The sequence below is a fragment of the Pinus tabuliformis genome, chromosome 3_2, assembly GCF_031772625.1.
Source record: "Pinus tabuliformis cultivar Carrire ecotype Pingquan chromosome 3_2, CPIR1, whole genome shotgun sequence".
NCBI lineage: Eukaryota > Viridiplantae > Streptophyta > Pinopsida > Pinales > Pinaceae > Pinus > Pinus tabuliformis.
Window position 1 is genome coordinate 292,056,069 of NC_142302.1, and position 7,285 is coordinate 292,063,353.

Consider the following 7,285-nt stretch of genomic DNA (forward strand, 5'->3'; position numbering starts at 1 on the left):
GAAGCAAATTTGAAGGTGGAGGCAAATTAACGATTGCCTGAACCTTACAGGGGTTGAGACGAATCCCATATTTAGAGACTACAAAGCCAAGTAAACGACTAGAATTGACGCAAAACACACATTTGTGCGGATTGAGTCTTATCTTGTAGTGTCGGCAACGTAGAAATATCACTCTTAAATGCTGCGGATGATCAGTCCGCTTTCGCGAATGAGCCGGAAGATCGTCGAGATAAGGTTGAACAATGTTCTTGATGTCATGGAAAGCATAATTCATCGCCCTCTGAAACGTCGCCCCTGCGTTCTTTAAACCAAAGGGTAATTTTCGATAAGCGAATGTGCCCCACGGACAAATAAATGCAGTCTTTGACTGGTCTTGTGGGCGGATATTTATTTGATTATACCCGACAAATCCATCCATAAATGAAACGATTTCACATCCAGCGCATTCATCAATTATCTGGTCGATGAAGGGTGTAGGGTAGTTGTCCTTCAGACAAGCTTGGTTTACATCCCTATAATCAACACACACTCTAATCGTCCCTTGTTTCTTCATAACAGGGACAATATTCGATACCCAATCGGTTAGAGGAACCGGGTAGATGAATCCAGCATGGAGAAGTTTTTCAACTTCTGCCTTAATGGCAGCGGCTTTCTTCGGGTGCACTTGTCGAAGCCATTGTCTTACTGGTTTGACATCAGGATACGTTTTGATTTCATGTTCAACGATACTCGAGTCAATGCCTGGCATTTCATCATATGACCAAGAAAAGACATCTCTAAATTCGCGAAAAAGAGCGTTATATATTTCCATTTCTGAAGGGGAACAACCTTTGCCGACATAAATATTCTCTACAACATCTGTTTTAGTCGAGATATTTATAGCTATAGTCTCTTCAATATTGGATAGGTTTCGCTCGGAATCCACCGTATTTACAGTATTTGTTAGGAATTCAAATACTGAAGGGTGATAAAGGTCATTTTGAGTATCTTCTTCATATTCCGGAAGAAGGGAATGATGGTGGTGATCATTCCATGGTGCCCCCACAATCATCATTGATTGTAAGATTCCTTTGTCTGTCCCATGTACTTTCGACCAAGGATCTAATGGGGTTCCATACTCTCTAGACCTATCTACCCAAACGCTTGACGAGCGTTGATTTGGGCTCGCCTCCCATGCTTGAAACATTGATTGCTACAATATTTCTAAAGGGCTTGGGGGCAAAACCATTGAATGATCCATGTTGACCTTAGTGGAAGATATCATGTTGCAGGTTGCTACAAACGGTACATTTCCTGTATAAATAGGAGGTGGTAGCGCGAAAGTTCCCATCAATGTGGGGTCTTTCAATAATCCTACTCCGATATCTTGAATTGAATGGTTGCTCTCATGGATCATGGGAATGCTTCCTGTAACTTGCGAACCATTAGGGAGGAAATTCTGTTGGTCGACGATCGTAATCCCTCCTTCAAATGGGAATGCGATCTTCCTAAAATAAGTCGACACGACAGCTGCCATGGCATAAATCCATGGTCTACCCAGTAGGATGTTATAGTCAAGATTTCCATCAATGACTTCTACATCAATTTCTACTGTCTTTCCTCCTAGTTCAACTTTCAAGTTATTAAGGATACTGTACGGGGTATAAGTCCTTCCGTCGAAAGCTTTTAATGTCGTCGAAGATCGCAACAGGGTTGGAGATCCTAAAGTTTTCCAGCAACTCATCGACATAATACATGTCGAGGCTCCCTGATCAATTATTGTTCTGTGAACAGTTTTGTTGAGGGCTTTCACTTGAATAAGGAAAGCTAGCTGAGCTGGTAACTGAGGATCATATCCCTTGTGATCAAAGGATACAAGATTGGAATCCTTGGGATCAACCCCACCAATTGCCGATAGCAACGCCTGCCTTTGGGTTGGACAATTTTGTAGCACTTCAAGAGTCGACATAGCGGATGGCGATTGAGCCAAATCTTCCACTATGTTATAATGTTGCGCCGCTCTGGCGCGAGGATTAAATGTCGACTTATGTACTACACCCTTTGGCAGTTTTATTGTTAATTCAGGGATGGCGGGCGTTACAACTTCTGTCGAAGTTGTTGTTGTCGAAGTACTTGGTTGATCTTTACCTTTTTCGTTCGACAGCTGAGGATTTCCATAATCTTTGTTCCTTGTCGAAATCAAAGCATCATTCTGCTGTTTTGAAACTGACAACATAAGGACTTGCGACGGGGAAGCATTTCCACTATCAACCAGATTTTGACCTGGGTTGGGAAATGGATCAGTTAACACAGCTGAGGTTTGGGAACTTTTAAAGAACCTCTTTAACTCAGCTTTGAATGGGCAATTCTTTGTGTAATGATCCTCATCATCACATATTTGACATGGATAATTTTGTTTCCATTTGCCAGGAGGGTTCGAAGAATTTTTCTGAGGAGATGATTCACCTTGTTTTTTCTTCTTCCCTTTGTTTTGCTTTTTCTTGCTTCCTGGTTGATTGGTTTCTTTGCCTTTATCTTCCGATACGGCATTTACTTCTGAAGCAAGAATTTCTTCTTTTGCATTTTGATCCGAATTCTTACGGGCTTTCTTTGACGAAGCCTTTATCGATTTCGCGTTTGTTGTGCCAATCATGCCATCACCGGCATGAGAGTCACTATTTGATTTAGGAGGGGGAGGAATTGAAAACTCTGGTCTAGGGGCGTCAGGTATTTTGTCATAGAGCGTGCCGGACTGAGTATAAACTAAGTCCAAATACTGCGCACGAGCAATGACTTGCTCCTCTGTTACGACTCCTCCCTTGGCCACATCTTTCGTTATAGCAGGAAGTAACGACTTTATAAACCATTCAGCTAATAGCTGATCTGGAACATATGTTTTCACCATCCTATGACGACGACGCCACTCATGTATATGATCAGATATATGGGTAGCAGTCGTCTGTTTGAAGTTGGTTAATATTTCTGTTCCCGTTTCATACCTTATTGGTAATTGAAAATGGGTTAAGAAAGTCGTGGCTAGGGAACTAAAATTGTCGAAAGAGGCTCTTGGCAATTCAATATACCATTTAGCCGCTGGACCTGTCAATGTCCTCTGAAAAAGGCGAAGTCTTATCGAATCGTCGTTAAGGGTGTTCGACGAACACCACAGATGAAAAGTCATCACGTGATTCGACGGGTCTTCACCTGGATTTCCATTGAATTTAGGAATGTCAGATGGAAGTTTATGAGGAATCGCTGGCCACCAAGGGGCATAGGCAATCGGATCGTTCGTTAACCGATGTAAATCAGGTAACTCTAAAGTTGCCACAAATGGTAACTGTTGGTTCAGGTTAGGCGAAGCGTAACCGGGGTACGATGGAATCGCTTGAGCAGTGGGTCTTTGCATACCAGCATAATGTAATTGATGTTGGTATGACTGATACGGTTGGTGGACTTGACCACTGTAAAGTGGTTGGTTTTGACCGTTTTGGATATACGGTTGTCCACTGTTCGCAAAGATCTGCTGCTCAGAACCTTGGTACACTTGCTGGAATTGCGGTTGTTGGTATTGTACAAGCCATGGTTGTGACGCCATGTTCTGTTGCGCCATGCTAACCATTGGACCAAGGTGTGGGGTAATTGTACCCGTTTGTACTTGTGTCGTCCCACCAGTTGGCGATTGTGGTTGTGACCCATGGTCAAGCGACTGTTGCATTACAACCTGAGAAATCTGAGGTTGACATGTAACAGGTATCGCTTGAACTTGCGACACGGTTACAATAGCCGGTGTGGTTGGGATGTTCGTCATAGGTACACACTGTTGCATAGAATATACAATCCTTGGTTGTTCAGGTAGCATAGGTACCCAACTACTTGACGCAATTCCAGTATAACCTGAATACTGTTGAGAACTGCCATATGGATATCCTCCCGGAGGAGGTAATGAAAGGGCATACTGCCCCCCATATGGTAGCAATCCGGAACTCAGAGGGATTGTTAGTCCTTGAGGACTAGATGGCCCAAATTGACCTCCATGAGGATCAATTTGTCGAGTTTCAACATAACAATTACCGGGTATTACTCCGGATGAACAAACTGGAACAGACCATACTGCCGAAATAGTCCCTTGGTGGACTCCTTCTAGCTGTTGAGAGCTAGTTGGGACAGCTGGTATGCCGGCAAACATCGTCGGAGTGACGGCAGGGACTTCTGCTGTCGCTATGTTATTTGACACAGTCCTAGATGATGACGGTTGTTCAGATATCTTAAGTCTATCCAATAGATTGCCTAGCGATTCTACAGGAACTTCCACTTGTGGTGGATTAACTTTTGATGAAGGAAATAGAGTGACCCCGACTCCAAAATGAGTTGGAGTACTTGCTTGCGGATCCTCTGCAATTTCCTCTATCGCAATCAAACCCGGTGGAAGAGGAAGACCGTCAGGTCCGTAAAATATTTCTGGTGCCGAAGAAGTGGTTGTTTCGACAGCGACAGTTGTTTGAGGAACAAAACTTTGTGAACCGGTTACAGATGGAACTGGTTCAATTACACAAGTATTTGCCCCCAGACTAGGATCAGTATTACTGTCCTTCTGTGGTTGTTGAACTTCTCCTATAGAGGTAGGGTTTCCAGAAATGTTAGGAGTAACCGGAACCTCAAATATAGTTGGAACACTTGTCCTAACTTTCAAAGGAGATTTTGAACCGGTTAAACGAGTTCGCTTTGCCCGTACTGTTTTTGATTCCGGAGACAAAGACGGTTGACTCATAAGCCTCCGCGAACGACGGGGTTCCAATTGACTTTCTTCCACGATTGCGGATTACTCGATCAACTAAAATATTAAAAGGGGAAATTTTTGTTTCCGAATTGAATGAATTTTATTAGACGCTTTTAGACACAACTTGCTTTTTCACTTTTTAAGAGTCGAGAAAAAGCTAAAGATGACTCTAGTCTCCTTCGATGTATTAACGAGCCCGAAGTGACAAATGCTCGGTTGGACTTTTTCAGTTATAGAGTTTGAAAAAGGCCAAAAGAAACTGCTCTGGAGATCTAGGCAGAGGGTGTGCCAAACTTTTCGCAAAACCACAGAATACGTTTTACGGTACGGGTGGTCGATCTTCGTGAATGCTGTGTTCACTGCATTGCGATCAGTAGGGCGGCCGACACGGCTTCCTAAGGATAAAAGATATATGCCTATAGGGGTCTCCCAATATATACGCGACGGTACGTGGGAGCACAAGTCCGTATTAGTGCCACCGACTCTCAGGAGGAATCACCCACCTTCGTCGAGATCGACAGTCACTACGTTTAACGACGCCGGAACACGTCTCTAGCTTAGACCTCTAGATGTTTGCGTTATGTTTCAAAGCGTTGTTAGGTTCATTCAATATATTTTAAGTTGATCTTTTTAAAGTTTGCCTTTCAAGGTTCACCACGAGATGTATTGATACAAATTCCTAAATGCAGTCTAAGATGAGAAGCAAGCTTTTTCAATCTTTTTGACTTATGAAAATCTTAACTACTGAGGGAAAAGAGAGACAAAATCTTTTCACACAGATCAAAGAGCACTCTCTAATGCACTTTTCCTTAAATCAACATACAAACTTATATGCAAAATGCAAAAATGCAAGTATTTCTTTTCCTTTTCTTAATGTTTGTGCGACACAAAAAGAAAGTTGTTGTAGAACTTTGAATTCAATTTCAAGTGAAAGCAAACAAGTTCGTCCAAAATCAAAAGACACCTTAAGATTTACTTGTTTCGACACTAGAAATATATGAATTCAAACCATATGACGGAAGCAAAAGCTCAATCAGCTATGAACAACAAACAAACTAACTCTTAAGATCAAAACGACACTTTATCACAGGTCTAGATCTAAGAGGCCACAGCAAGACTAGTTCACTTTCGTTATGGGAAACTGTAAATGATACAAGAAATACACAAAGAACAAACACAGTTTCTTTATACAACCAAGGCGGAATAGTGACAAGGAAAGTTGGTTTCAGATAGGCACATTGACTGGTAACAGGCAGCAAAAACAAGAGTGAAAACAGGGCAAGAAACAGCAGGAAACCCCAGTAGCACAAGGCAAGACTGGTCCAGCGCAGGTGGGACACTGCCTGTTTGACCTTCAGCGTAGGTAGCCCTTTCGGGAACTGCGCTAAAATGCAGACAGCCTTTGTACAGCCTACACTGAAGAACGAAACTTTCGTTTCTCTTGGTTTCCGGGTCACAGATTGCTCAAAAATTCACAGTTTTGGCTCAAATCAGAAGCTATCAGTCAAGGACACATTAAGGGATGACAAGGAGGATGAAAACCTATCACTAAGATCTTATTAGAGTCCTTGTGGATCAGCTCTTCAAATCATAAACTTGCCCAGAAACTGAGCTAGAGTAGCTGCCCTCTACTTTGCATTTGAAAGATTCAAATACAGTTCGATTCGATACTCCCTTTGTTTATGAAATGAATAGCAAAAAAAAACAAACAACCAACAAGATACGATCCCCAGTGAAGTCGCCAATTTGTTGTTGGGAAAAGTATCCAATACGGAATGACCCTATCCCACTCTAAGGGTGATAGTACCTCAGCAACAACTGAATACAAAGCTATTCAAGATTACTTCTTTATGAGATGTAAGAGAGAGGAGAAAGGGATCCACTAACCGTTGTCTTCCGCTAATGGTTGATCCAATCTTCCCTCTTTGCTGCTTGCTCCCAGCTCCTTGCTCTTTCACTGGCCCAGCTATACAAAGATCCTGCAAAAGCACAAGAAAGGGAAACTACAAGAAGCATACATCCATAATTGATTCAAGGATTAGAATAAATCAAATATACAAGCATCAATACGCCACAGAGACACATGCATATAGAAGAACCTCAAATGCTTTATTAATGGAAGAAGTAAAGTTCTGAGAGGGTTACAACCATAATAGGCCCAATCCAGCAACAACTCCCAGCAGAAAGAAATCTCCTCTTCACCTCCTTCAAAGCAATCACCCAATAGTTCTATACTCAAACCAACAGCACTTCCTTACATTCACAAGATTCCAGCCCCCCTAGACCTCATGAGAGAGCTCTATATATAGGAGTTTTGGAGAAAGGATGAGTCAGCTTGAGCTTGGCATGAAGCTGACTAGTGTCCTCTCCCACTTCAGTTATACTTCAGTTCTTGAGTCCACTTGGAGGTTCTTGCTTCCACTTGGAAATCTAGATCCTTTTACTCATCACAAGGCGAATTCCCTGATCCAAGTGTCATTTTGGAAGCTTCCTGGGCATTTGACACCTTGCAGAATGACTGTGCCACTT